The 14348-nt window shown below is 46.4% G+C and overlaps 1 long non-coding RNA gene across 1 annotated transcript; it reads right to left on the bottom strand.

The window, feature by feature from the left end:
- Positions 1-9958: 9958 nt before the first annotated feature.
- On the bottom strand, positions 9959-13038 carry LOC124086290 (uncharacterized). The gene is made up of 4 exons (XR_006849763.2): positions 12924-13038; positions 12381-12466; positions 10851-11238; positions 9959-10290 (listed from the first exon to the last, which is right to left on the bottom strand). It is a non-coding gene; the product is annotated as an uncharacterized LOC124086290 (long non-coding RNA).
- Positions 13039-14348: the final 1310 nt, after the last annotated feature.

The raw sequence follows: 14348 nt of genomic DNA, 5'->3' as shown, positions 1-14348 counted from the left end.
AAAAAAAGAAAGAAAAAGAAAAAATATGAAATCCAACGCTTCTGGTCCCAAGAATTTCTCATAAAGGATACTCGACCTGTATTGTTGTTATTGTCACTAGGGAGAAGCAAAAGGTCAGAGCTAAAAACATAGACAAGATGCTACTCTTAAGTATTGTTATTAAATGCTATGGAATATCAAGTATCTTACAAATACTCCTTGGGTCTTTATTTAATAGAAGGTGAACTTAGAGGATTCTAAAGAACCATGTCAGGGGAAATATTCACAATGCAGTCTCAGCCAGCTGCAGTTCATGTTGGACACTGTAATTTATTTTTTAATGGTGCTGGGGATTGAACCCAGAACCTTGAGCATGTGAGGTAAGCCCTTTACTAACTGATCTATATCCCTAATGTTTAGCAATAATTCAAGGGTGCTGCATCTCTCCCACTCACTACCAATAATTTTAAGGAGCAGGTATTTCTAACACTTAGTTTTCTTGATAATTAATAGCATTTCCCCTTCTTCCTTTTGCTTTTTTTTTTGTGGGGTAGGGTGGGGTGTGGATTGAACTCAGGGGTGCTTAACCACTGAACCATATCCTGAGTCCTTTTTTATAAATTTTGAGACAGGGTCTTGCTAAGTGGCTGAGGCTGGCCTTGAACTTGCAATCCTCCTGCCTCAGCCTCCCCAGCCACTGGGATTACAGTATGTGCCACCCGAAAACAAGGCTCCCCGTTGTTTTTGTAGGCAGCCAAGCACCCAACACTCTCAGGAAGCTAAATAATACAAACAGTAAGGTCAGGCCCAGAGATTTGGTGATATTAAGACTTTGGGGTTTCATTCAGTAGATGGACAGTTTTGCTGGACCTGCCATTCTGTGCAAGTACATTTATCCAGAGAGAATACGGGGTGGGGGTCTTCTGAAAGCCTAAGCTCTTTTCTTAAAATGATGGTCTCAGAACTGGAAGTGTGTGCCCGTTACCATTTAGATGTTAGTGAAGATGGACTGGAATGTTGGAGCTGGAGGAGTCCATACGCATTGATCCAATCGTGGCTCTTTACTCTAACTCAGATGTCAGCTAAAGAATCCCATCTCTGAAGGACTTAAAGACATTGGCATGTCCCCTTCCCAGGCATCAGAGAGCCCAGGGGCCTCCTAATCTTTCAGGGATTCCTCAGGGGAGAGAGCAGCTGACAGGTTGTTGAATTTGCTTGTTTGTTTTTTCTTCCCCTTTGAATCGGGGATCTGTTGTGATCCTCCCATCCTCTGGATTTTCTCATTCAGCTAAAGAAATGGGGCTCCGTGATTTCCACAGTCCAATCCACTCACCTGAGTCCTCTGTGTGTGGAGAAGACTGTGCTGAGGTTCAAGAGATGAACTCTCAGCTGTCCTGTGCTCACACCATCTGTCACGGGCACGGTGACCTCTGCTCTAGCTCCGGAGTCCCCTCCCCTCTCATTCCTCCTTTTCATATAGAGGAATAGAAACCAGACGAGGTCACTTTGAACATACCAGGTGAGCTCCGATGACACACCACTCTCTGCACCGCCTGAGTGAGATACTGCAGCTCGCTCAGGGCCATTTCAAATAGGTGAACAGGTTCCAGACACATGGGATCATTGGAGCAGATGAGTAGCAGGGCAAAGTCCCCGATAAATCCACCCCATCTGTGACACACGGCCTAATCCTGAGCCGTATGAGTGTATCACAGTGCACTAGGTTTCTCCAAGTCTCAAGTAATTCACTTTCTAGGCACTCAGCACGAAAACCTGAGTGACCAAAGCCAGGGCGTTCCTGAGGAGCTCCTCTGAGCATTCCTTCCCCCGTCTGCCTCTGACACCTGTCTCCGTCCCTTTTTCCATCTGCTCCCACTGCACCATATAATGATAGTTCCTTAATAGAGTGATTTTACAATTTTCAGAGCTGGGAACTGTGTCACACGCCTGTGATCCCAGTGGCTCAGGAGGCTGAGGTAGGAGGATCACAAGTTCAAAGCCAGCCTCAGCAAAAGTGAGGTGCTCAGCAACTCAGTGAGACCCTGTCTCTAAATAAAATACAAATAGAGCTGGGGATGTGGCTCAGCAATCAAGTCCCCAGCCCTATTTGTATTTTATTTAGAGACAAGGTCTCACTGAGTTAAATCCCCAGTGCCCCCCAAAAATAACTGAATAAAATAAAATAAAAATTTTCAGAACTCCCAGAAAAATATCTCATGTGTTTTGGCTGTCTTTGGATCCCTGGCACCAAATTATAAGAATAATATAACACATGGTAGATAAATGAATAGTTGTCAAATGAAAGGACAAAGTTTGGGTAAGTTGTGGGCGTCCTCAGTGAGGGTAACTTCTACAAGGATACCCCTAAGAAAAGTTTATGGTGACTGGCCAGACTGCAGCTTAAAAGAAGGTGTGTCCGTTGATTTTCTGCTTACAAGAAACAGAAAGCAGTAGCTAACTTGAGAAGAAAAGGAATTTATTGGAAATCATGAATTGACTCAAAATTCCACGGAGAGTTTAAGAATCATGATTGCACCAAGGTCACCCCATTGATCTTACAAGTTGGTTGGGACACCCAGTTGCGTGGCTCGGCTGGACTCTCCAGGTGGCCATGCTGGATCTCACTGTGGCTGAGGGTCCTCCAGGTGTTTCCTGGGGGCTCTCCATCTTTGATTGGCTTCTACATAGATGGAGGCATTTGATTGGTCAGTCTGGGCCCCCACCTGCAGGCCAGCAGAAGGAGTCTGTCCTCTTGGATTCGTCCTGGTAGGTTGGCACCTCCCTGGTCAGGTGAGGGATTCTTTCCCCTACAAGTCGATTCTTTGGATACTGAAAAGATAACTTCAAAAGAAATAAAGACCAGGGGCAACGGAGATGGCTTGGAGCTGGAAAGAAAGACAGGGTGCGGAAAAGAATTTTAGAAGCATTCAGAGCTTTAAGGCTCAGAGGCAGAAAAGTGGAAGCTGTGTCGGGGATTGGGATGCGGAAGGGAGAACATCGCAGAGGTGATTTGGTTTCCAATGACAAGGACACTGAAATTGAGTTGAGGACTCTGGTCTCTCAGCTCTTCTTTGGAACCTGAGTTTATAAGCAGATCCGGGACGGGGCATGTTGGGCATAAATTGAGAGCCTGGCGGAAAGCCCCCCATTTCCTCCTGTGTCTTCTTTGTTGGGTGCAGGCCTTGAGGTGGGGTTTGGGGTTGACTGGAAACTTGAATAGAGGCATCTCAGGGCCCATCTGTTGGAGTCAAGTTCTCTGTGATGGAATATATGTATATGTATGTATGTATATATATATATAAATTTATTAATTAATTTATTTCTCAAATCAGGGATGGTAGGAAGCTTCTGGAAATCATGAATTGACTCAAAATTCATGGGTGGACTTGAGGAAATGACTTTCGGTCTTTTTATACCCGGGGATTTAAAATTTGGGAGGGTCACTTCCTGCAGCTGGTCACTTTCTGCCAGGGAGGGGTGGTGCTCTGATGGCTATGGGTCAGGGGGCTCCTCCTCCTTTTTCTACACCACAGGCTTTTGTGTCCCTCGGAGGAGAGGGAGCTTCAAGCGCAGGGACAAGGTGTGGCTGATGGGGCCCGATAAACCGCACACAAAAAGCCCGCTGTAGAGCTGAAAGGGTCTCCAGTGTCGCTCTTTCATTCCTGGCCGGGAAGGGCTTCTCCTCCTTTCATCCCGGGCCTTTATCTCCCCTTGCCATCGAGCCAAGCGGCAGCCTTTCAAATTGAACAAATAGGCTCCTCCGCCGGTGACAAGATGTACCTCATTTTCTCAGCAAGCCTTAGCAAGGTCACACCTTTTTAATTTATTTTCTGTAAGAAAAATCTAGTTGCTGGATAGAACAAGGGCCCGATCTCTCTAGAGGTCATTTCTCAGCTCGTCATAAAGTAGATGGGGGCAGCTTCAGACCTGCACCGCCCGGTGGGGGCCACCCTGGGGGCCCGGGTCCTCCGTGGCCCCTCTTCTGCCCTCTTTGGGGGCTGGGGCACTTGTTCTCCATGTATTTACTCGTATTTCACACATTCCTTATATGCTCCAACCTTAACACCTGCGAGTGTGTGTTTAACATTTTCTAATATAAACCAATGGATGGAGGAGAGTTTGCATCATTTATTTGAGCTCATCCTTAATTTATTTTGCCCACCACCCCAATTTTAGAAAATTTTCCCCATACAATTTTTTTGGGGTCACTTAGGTGAGGTAGGTCACTTACATTCCTCTATGTAAACACATAGCAAAACATCTGGGAGAAGATTGTTATGGGCTGGATAGCAGGTGTCCCCCCAAAGCTCATGGGTGGTGTGAGACAACGCAAGCATGTTCAGAGGGGAGCTGGGCATGGTGGCACCCACCTGTAATCTCTGCGGCCAGGGAGGCTGAGACAGGAGGATCGCCAGTTCAAGCCAGCCTCAGCTATTCAGCAGGGATTTAAGCAACTTAGTGAGATGCTGTCTCAAAAATAAATTAATTAATTAAATTAAAAAGGGCTGGAGATGTGGCTCCGTGGTAAAGCATCTGGTTCAATCCCCAGTACCAGAGCAGGAAAGGGGAAGAATGTTCAGAGGTGAAATGATTAGGTTATGAGCAGTGCTGCCTCATGGGCGAACTGATCCAATAACAGGGATCAGCTGGGCGGTGACTGCAGGCAGGTAGAGTGTGGCTGGGGGCGGTCGGTCACTCGGGGTGTGCCTTTGGGGTTTCTATTTTGTCTCTGGTGAAAAGAGTTCTCTCTGCTTCCTGGTACCATGTCCTGAGCTGCCTTCCACCATGATGTCCTGCCTCACCTTGGACCAGAGCTATGAAGTCACCCACCAAGGACTGAACCTCTGAAACTGTGAGCCCAAATACACTTTCCTCCTCTGTGTCAGGTTTTTTGGTCACAGTGACCCAAAGCTGACTAAAACAGATACATACTCACCTTCTACAGTAATTCCTCTTGTGGAGGTGAACAGAGACAGGAGGGAGGGTAACTCCATCAACTCACTACTAGAACACTCACAGTGATCATGCGTTTGTGTTAAAAACTTCAAGGAAAAAAATTTAAAATACCCCTTTATTTGGTAGAAAATCTACAGCTTGGTAGAAAGAATAGCAAATAAGTAAAAGTCACCTGTGAGCTTATCTCCTTGGGAAAGTATTGATGACATTTTGTATTTCTTTCTAGACGTCACCCTGTGTATTTATCTAATTCTCTCTTCTTTCCTCTGCATTATAGTGTGAACATTTCTCTGTTTTATTAAATATTCCTTTTTAAAAGACTATTCAGTGCCCACTAGTACCCCATCATGTGTATGTACTTAATACATTTAGGCATTTCAACACCCGCCTGTGGTTTTCAATTTGTAGCTGTTATTAAAAGAAACATTGTAATAAACATCCCTGTGTATTCACATTTGTGTAGATCTCAGAGCATTTTCTTAAACTGGAGAGAATTTCTAGAAGACAAGTTGGTGGTTCAAAGCAGAGAACATATTCAACACTATGGATTGATACATTTTGCCAAATTAAACCCAGGACAAGGACATACATTCACATCACTACCAGTGGTATTCCAGCGTCTAGGTTAACTTTACTGTTTTTTGCTGACTCTTAGAACTTGCTAAGATGGAAATAGGGATTTGTTGGTTTAGTGTGTGTTTCTTAATTATCAGTGATGTTAACCTTGTATCGCTATTTTATTGGTTGTTGGTATTTCTTCTCTTGTGCATAAATGGGATGTTTTGGCCATTGTTTAAGGTTTAATTTTTACTTAGTGATTTTGCAAAGCTCTCTTTATAGTTTAGGGATATTAACTCTTCACATGTGAGGTATTTTGCCTTCTACCTAATTTGATCTACCTTTTTGATTTTAATTATTTTTAAAAATCATTACATTTCTTCCATTTTTATGCTTCACAACTGCCTCTCAAGTTATGCCTGGAGTTTACATTTTGCATCACAACCGCCTCTCAAGTACATTTGCATTTGGGTTTAGAAACATCTTTTCCTCCCTGAAAACATAACCAATATTCTACCCAGGTATTTGCCTCTCCTCTTATATATGTAATTCTTGTTTTTTGGAAGGGGTGGAGGGTAACGGGTATTGAATTCAAGGGCACTTGACCACTGAGCCACATCCATAGCCCTATTTTGTATTATATTTAGAGACAGGGTCTCAAAGAGTTGCTTAGCGCCTCCCCATTGCTGAGGCTGACTTTGAACTTGTGATCCTCCTGCCTCAGCCTCCTGAGCTGCTGGGATTACAGGCGTGCACCACTATGTGTGGCTACATGCAATTTATGATTTAGAATTTCTAGTTTTTCTGAGCTGGATGTGGTGGTTCACAATGTAATCCCAGCAACTCAGGAGGCTGAGGCAGGATGATCACAAGTTCAAGGCCAGCCTCAGCAATTTAGGGAGGCCCTAAGCAACTCTGCTGAGATCCTTTCTCAAAATAAAAAATAAAAATGACTGGGGGTATAGCTCAATAGTAAAGGGTCTCTAGGTTTAATCTCCAGAACAAAAAAAAAAAAAAAAAAAAAAAAAGAGAGGCAGAATTTATGGTATTTTGCACATTATAAGATAGGAATCGAATTTTGTTTTTCTAAATAACTGGTTGTTCTAAAACAGTGTATTGTATTTTCCCAAATATTTGAGATTCTATAATCTGTGCTTTGCTCTATTGATGTCTGTTATTCACAGTGATTTGCTAATTGTAGCTTTGTTTACCTGTTTGTTGATTTATTACTTTTTTTTTCTTTTTCACAGTATCTTCAAGAATCTTACCCATCGTCTTACCATTTGATTTTAAGATGAATTTTAGATTTCCTTATCATTTAATGTTCAGCAATCAACATTTGCACTTAGTAATAAATATTTTGATTGTACAAACAAATTAATTAATTTGGCTGGAATTGAACTCAGCATACAATTGGGGTGTTTGGGCATCTTTCATCCATCGACAAGGTATGTTGCTTCATTTATTTTTGAAAGATAGTATTCCTCCAAAATTTTTTTCTTCTTCACACAGTTCTTAACATTTTCTTAAGTTTATTCCTATGTGTTTCAAATTTTATTGCTATATTACATTGAACAGTTAATTCACTTTTAAGATGACATATCAAATTGCTTTCGGGAAAACTTTAAAAGACTTGAAGTTTGTAGCTAGAAACACGTGGTGCTTCTCATTATTGCCACCAGGAGTGCATCCTGGAATAGTCTTTATGGAAAATGACTTCTTTATTCTAAAACTGCTCACTTCAGTCCAATAAGTCCCTTGAGTTACTCATTTCTTGAGTGTCTACTATGTGCCAAGCTGGTGACACAGCAGAGTACGGAAGCAGACTTGGTGCTTTCTGTAGAGAGACTTCCACAAATAAAAGTTCGACTGTGATAAATCCTGTGAGAATTGGCTGTGTCAGGGAGATCAGAGAGATCCCTGCCTTTGTGGAGTTTCATTTTAGTGGAGGAAAGACAAGAAAAGATAAGTACAATAAATAGTGGGTTTGGGGGGTCACAATTGCTAAAATGAAGAAAATCAAGAGGAAAGTGGGCTGTGAATGAAACATTGGTGTTTACTGACATTTTAAATAAGGGAGCCAACGATCTCATTGAGGAGGAGACCCAAGGAAGAGAAGGAGCTAGATCTAGCGAGAGGATTCCTAGGAGAGAGAACTGCAAGTGCAAAGGCCCTGTGGTGTGAACACTCACAAGTGTCTGCATACCAGACAGGAGGGCATGTGCTGAAGGCAGAGTGCCAAGGATAGCACTGGGAGAGGAGGCAGAGGAGGGCACCACCCAACATGCAGGCCAGAGGACACGGGGAGGAAGTCCGCTTTGATTTTTTTGCAGAATGAAACATCTCTATCAACTGATAAAGCTTCAGCGCTAAGTTTCACCTCACTGTTTGTTTAATGAAGTGGCGGGTTTGCAGACTGACTGATGGTCAGCATTGGGTCAGTACTCCTCTGCTTCCATCTCATCCGTGTTAGGATCCCGTAAGTAACACGAGACTCATGTCTTTAACTGTTGTCCCCAACTACACACACACACACACACACACACACACATTTGTAAATACTTAATTTTGCTGTTTTTTTTTTTTTTTAAACCAGCACCGTCACTCACCAGCTGGCTGAGCTGGTGCACATTTCAAAATTCTCAGATTCTTCATAGAAACTGAGCCACGTGGCCTCATGTGGCCGACACAGTGGGCAAGAGGAGGAGGAGTGTCAGAGTCATGCTCAGTGGAAAGTCTCTTTACAAACATCCCGAGCTGCTCCTGGTACAGAGGAATTTTACCAAGGGGCTTGGAGATGGGGGTGACCAGGGCAGAGGGAGTCGCTGGGGAGCAGTGAGGGGCAGAGTCCCCAGGGGGGCTGGCACACAGCCTGGAGTGACCCCCGGTGAAGGTGGCTTCCTTTCTTCTTTCTCTCTCTCCCTTTAAATCCCAGCCCCTAACTGTGTGTCTCCCATGGTCGGGAGCAAGTGTAATTAACTGAATGGAGCCGTAAAGGGGGAATTATGGGATGTGGGAAGCATTTAAATATGATTCATGGTTTGGAGGAATGGCGAGCGAGGGAGGAAGGGGCTGGGGGGAGGGCGCGGGGCCCCGACTGGGAAATGGCTGAAGCAGGCGCGAGAGCCTGGGCAGTGCCCATAATTAAAAGACTAAATATTTTATAAAGATCATGCCAGGGATGATTAACACAACCTCAGATGCTCGGCCTGCGTCCTCCCTGGGCAGGGTGTCTGCCTCGCTCCCCTGGACGCCCCAGAGTCGGGAGCTGACCTGGCCACTGGGCAGATTGCTAGTGGCACTAGGTCCCAGAATGGCAGGTGGAGGGAACCAGGGCAAAAGCTGGCAAGAAAAAGTAAATCCTCTTAACCTTTCAGATCTCACGGCCTCCCAAATAACTCCAGGATATCAGAGGGACTGGTACCACCCTGTGAACGATGAACCTGTTTGTCTTCTTAGAGGAAACGTAGGAGACTACCTTTATAATCTCAGGCAAGGAAGAGATTGGTTAGGACACCAAAGGAATCAACCATAAATGAGAAGATATGGATAAATAGAAGCACATCAAGCTTAAAAAGTCCAGATGAATGGGTAAAGCAAATAAGGTACCTACAGGCAATGGAATACTACCCAGTCAGGAAAAAGAATAAAATCCCATCATCTGTGACAACATGGATGAGCCTGAAGGACATGATGTTAACCAAAATAAGCCAGGTTCAGAAAGACAAATGTCCCCAGGAAGTCACTTATACATGGAACCTAAAACAGTTCATCTCACAGAAGTAGAGAATATAAGGATGGGTACCAGAGGCTGGAAGGGTTGGGGGAATGGCAGGATGTTAGTCAAAGAGCATATAGTTATAGTTGGGTGGGAAGAATGCATGTCAAGAGCTCTTGTTCACAGAAATGTGTCTGTAGTTAAATATGATATGTCGTATTCTTGAAAAGCATACCGATAGGTATTGTGTGCTTTCACAACAAACATGACATTGTGTGAGCTGCTGTATTTGTCAATTGTCTAGATTAAACCACTTCATATAGACAGTGGCCCTTCTCATCTGCAGGGGCCGTGTTTCAAGACCCCCAGTGGGTGCCTGGTGTGATATGCTGTTTTTGCTTAAGCATTTGTACCTGATAGATTTAATTTATAAGCGATGCTCAGTGAGAGATAAACAACAAAACTCAGCAAAATACAACCAATAGAATAATACGTTGGAATAAAGTTGTGAGCACCACACTCTCACTCCTTGGGGTGGTTATTAAGTAAAACAAGGGGTTCTTGGACACACCTCCTAGGGAGCCCCAGTGTGAGAGTGAAGGGTCTGGTACTTAGGACAGCTATTTAGTGACTGGCAGGCAGGTGGCCCACACAGCACAACAGCGACTGGAGGAGGAGGGTTCACATCCTGGGAACTGCACAGCTCACACCCAGACACGACTTTAAACTTACTAATTGTTTATTTCTGTAATTTTACATTTAAAATGCTCAGACCACAGTGGATGACGGGTAACTGAAACCACGGGTAGTAGACTCGGATCGCCTTGTACATACTTCAAAATATCACATGGTACACACAGAAACATGCAATGTCATTCTTCAATTAAAAATACATATATGTTTTTTTTAAGCCAGACACAGTAGGACATGCCTGTAATCCCAGCTGTTCGAGAGACTGAGGAAGGAGGATCACAAATTCAAGGTCAGCCTCAGAAACTTAGTGAGGCTCTGTCTAAGATAAAAAATAAAATGTTCTGGGGATATAGCTCAGTGGTTAAGTTCTCCTTTGGTTTAAACTCCTGGTAGAGAAAGAAAGAAAAAAAATAATTAATTGATTGATTAATTAATTAATTTTTGAAAATATTAAAATATCATTTGAAAAGAAACTATTGTGAAAATAAACAGGGTATTCACCCATTGGAAGAAACAGTCATAAAACATATATACAGGTTCACAATATATAAAGAACACCTATAAATCAATGACAAACTATTTTTTTAAAATATTTTTTTAAATGGGCAAACAAACCAAAAGCAAACCAAATATATGGCCAAAGGCTCTAGCTGGAACTTCAGAAGAGAGCATATGGGAATGACTGTACAAATATGCAAAGATGTTCAATATTATTTATCAAAGAAATACCAGTTACTTGACCTCTCGGTGCAGGACTGGGACTAAGTGAAGGGAGACGCCCAGGGTGCAAAATTTCAGGAGGAACTCACTCTAGGACCTCACCTGGCCTCGTCCCTGTGCCTCATTCTCCTCACCTGGACAACAGCTGTGCCTGCCTCACAGATTGTAAGGACGGAATGACAGGAGGCTCCGGACATGCTCCTGGCACAGAGACCAGGGTCCTCACCTGCCAGGTGGCTCCAGGCTGAGTCAGGCCCATTCTGCGGCTCCGTCCTCCTCCACCTCACTCTCCTGGCCTCTTCTGAGAACACGTGCTGCCCGGGGTCCCCAGGGGCACGCCGTTCGCCCACCTGTCTCCGGGCAGGGGCTCAGGGAGGACCTCGGCCCCTGAGAGTCTCCCCACGCAGCCCCCGGCCCAGCACAGAGGGGAGCCAAGATCCACTTGCTGATCTTATTCCAGGTCATTTCCACGAGTGTCCCCCACAGGAGCTCCCAGGGCTGACCCCGGTTCAACCCACAGGATTCCAGGCCGGTGGCAGAGGCGGGAGGGGGTGCCGATCCCAGCAGCTTCCATAGTGGATTCAGTAAAACCCGGGTCCCGGGCAGAGTGATATCTCCAGAGGCAAAAAATAAAATAAAATTTAAAAGTAAAAATCAAAATATATATATATATATATATATATATATATATATATATATATATATATATATATACACATATACGCACACATTTTCTTTCACAATAGCCAAACTGCAAAACCAGCCGAGGCGTCCCCCAACCCATGAGTGAGTAAGAAAATGCGGTGTCTGTACACAGTGGAGCCCTATGCAGCCATGAAGAAAAATGAGATTCTACCATTGGCAAGAAAACAAATGGAACTGGAGGACATCAGGGAAAGTGAGATAAGGCCAGCTCCGGAGGTCCAAGGGTCATATGTTTGCTCTCATATGTGGAAGCCAGAGAGGAAAAAGGAAAAGAAGGCTTGTGGGGGGATCTCGTGAAAATCACAGGGGGGGGGGGGCAGTAGAGAAAAGATCCCACCCTTGGTGCCCAACTAAAATGAACTTGTCAAAATATGGAAACGTATTGTTGTCATCGTCATTATCACTATCATTCATTTTGCACGCGCCCCTGCACAGATCCCTGCCCGGTGGGGACTGGGGTCCGGGGCCGTCTAAGAGCATTCGCCCCGACCGGCTGCCTCTGTCTGGTGGTCGACAAGCCTCGATCCTTTCTCTCCGTCTATTTATCACTCCTTTCCTTTCCCACCCATCAGCGGCCACCCCTGGGGAACGAGAAGGAGCCCAGGTCCCCATTCCCTGGAGAGGACCAGGATGGTGGCTCTGTCCCGTGCAGCCGGGTGCCCCCACTCTGGCTTCCAGGCGCCCAGCCTGGCCAGGCCACTCCGGGCCCCGTGTGGCTGGTCACGGGACGCCGCCATCAGGGGCAGCAGCTTCCCAAGCCCGGGGCTGCGACGTGGTGCCCTGACTCGTGCCTCCCCGGCAGCACAGCATCTTTGGGAGGACGGAACAGGGGGCGTCTTTGTGTGCGGGAGGATGACTGCGTCAGGAGACCCAGCTTGGGGCTGATGGCCGGGTGACTCATGCCCCGGCGCCGTGTCCAGCCCTGCAGGAAACGGTGTCCCCTCGTCGGCCTTCACACCCCGGCCCCCAGCTTCCCTCTTGCACCCCCCGCCCCCTGCTTCTCTCCGTGGGGGAACGTGCGGCCAGGGTCCAGCCTCCAATCCCCCCTGACCTGCTTCACAGGGTCCAAGTGCTGGCCAACCTGGGCCTCCTGCAGGCGGGGACGTGCAGGGGAGCCAGGGAAGCGTCCAGAACGGTCTAGAAGGACAGGAAAGGATGCACGCTCACTCGAGCCCAATTATAAAGGTCCCTGTGGTGACCACATTATTATTACATCAATAGTCACGATGCCTGGAAATGGGGATGGGGGCGCAATCAGTGTCAGGGGAGGAGCACCTTCCCAGGAAATATGCAGGGCTCCCAGGAAGGCAGCATGTCTAGGTGGGGACCGAGCAATGGGTACTGGCCACTGGTCAGCAGCGGGCAGCAGGACTCGGCTTCAGAAGGGCCTGGGGTTTGCCTGACACGGTGAGTTTTTTTTTTTTTTTTTTTTTTTTTTTGGTTTTTCCTTCAGAATGCGAACCCAGGAAATTGCTAAATCTGGATAATTCTTTGGAATCAAGATGACACACGTTTCTCTGAATGCACCAAGTGATTCTGGAAAGTCCCTCCCCAAGTCCCCAGTTCCACCACCCATCGCATCCGGCAGCCCTACCGCCTTAGGCGTCTCTCCCAGGCCTGGCCTCCCCGCACGTCTTGGTTCCTCTCATCTCCTCCCCACACCGGGTTGCACATTTCCTCCAGGGTTAAGGGCCTCTCCCGGGCTCTCCTGCAGGGTGGTGTGCGAGGGGTTGGCTCCACCCCCAGCCTGTGTCCACCTGACCAATCACCTGATCGCGTTCCTCTGGCCGCAAGGATTGGTTCAGAAACGAGCATGTGACTCAGTTTGGCCCAATGAAAGTCGGGCACAGGGATTGCATTGAAGCTGCGCAGGGAAAGGAAACCATCTGCAGGATTTGGGGCTGTGGAAGGTGAGTCTGGATCTTCCGAGGGCCACCAAACAGAGAAAGCAGGCCTGAGAGTGAATCTAACAAGAGGAAACAGAGTCAAAAGGTGGCTAGAAACAGAGTCCTGGGAAAAAAAAGGAAAAAGGAAATTGGTTAAGCCACTGGATCAAGCTCCATCTGAAGTCAGAGTCGTCTTAATCTTAAAATTTTGAGAAAACATTTAAAACAGCTTTTGTCACTCAGTTATGTTCGCTGTGACAACTGGTTAACTCCAAGTTGGTATGCCCTCAATCCCAGAAACCTGTTACCCAACCTAGGACCATGTCTACTTGTAGTACTTACCACGAGAAAAGAAGATTCGCTTTCACCAGCATCTGACTGATGCCCGGCCCCCTGTTCCCTGGCACGTGCCCATGAGTTTGTGTTATTTCTGCAGGATGGAAATGGAGGTCGGGAGAGACTCACTGTGATCCGCTGCACGTCACTGAAATGCCGTGGCTCTCCCACCCACAAAGCAGCTCCAGCGCTCCCGCGCCCTGTGTGCCATCTCTGGAGCAAAGGGAGTGCCTGAGCCAGGTGTCAGGGTCACCGTCACCATCACAGCAGATCTTCGCCCCACTCTGCGTCCTCTGCGGTGCGTACCCCCTGCATTTCTTCTGTCCTTGCTGAGGTTCCTGTTACCCAACTCCTGGCAAGCACGCGGGGTTCAGAGGGGCACCACACGAGGTGTGGAGGGTTGTGGCTCCGCTGTTGGAGCAGATGTAACACGTGTCAAGTAACGTGTGCCCCTTCGCTATCTCCCAGCGACTTCAGCCTGAAAGGAGAGGTTAAGGGAGATATTTTGTCTGCTAAATGGTTTTTACTGAAACAATCAAAGCTTCATGACCAGCTCCCGAGCAGGGGCGGGGACGGAACAGGAAAAGTGGTGGGGTTTGTATTCAATCTAGCGCGGGTGACGGATTCACCAGTGTGGCAGGGGACAGGCTGTCACTTTCCCCAAGAAAAAAAATCTAGTCCTAGGGTCTTGTGTGCCTACCTTGGAGCAAGTCCTTGGGACATATGATGTAGTCACCAAATGCACTCATGTGCCCCAACAATGCTTTTGCCAAGGAACTGAGGCTGTGACAGTGGTC

The sequence above is a fragment of the Marmota monax genome, unplaced genomic scaffold (genome assembly GCF_021218885.2).
Source record: "Marmota monax isolate L192 unplaced genomic scaffold, Marmota_monax_Labrador192_F-V1.1 WCK01_AAM20220418_F8-fsc00024, whole genome shotgun sequence".
Taxonomy (NCBI): Eukaryota; Metazoa; Chordata; class Mammalia; order Rodentia; family Sciuridae; genus Marmota; species Marmota monax.
The sequence above is the reverse complement of the archived record's forward strand: the minus strand, read 5'-3'. Positions and strand labels throughout refer to the sequence as shown.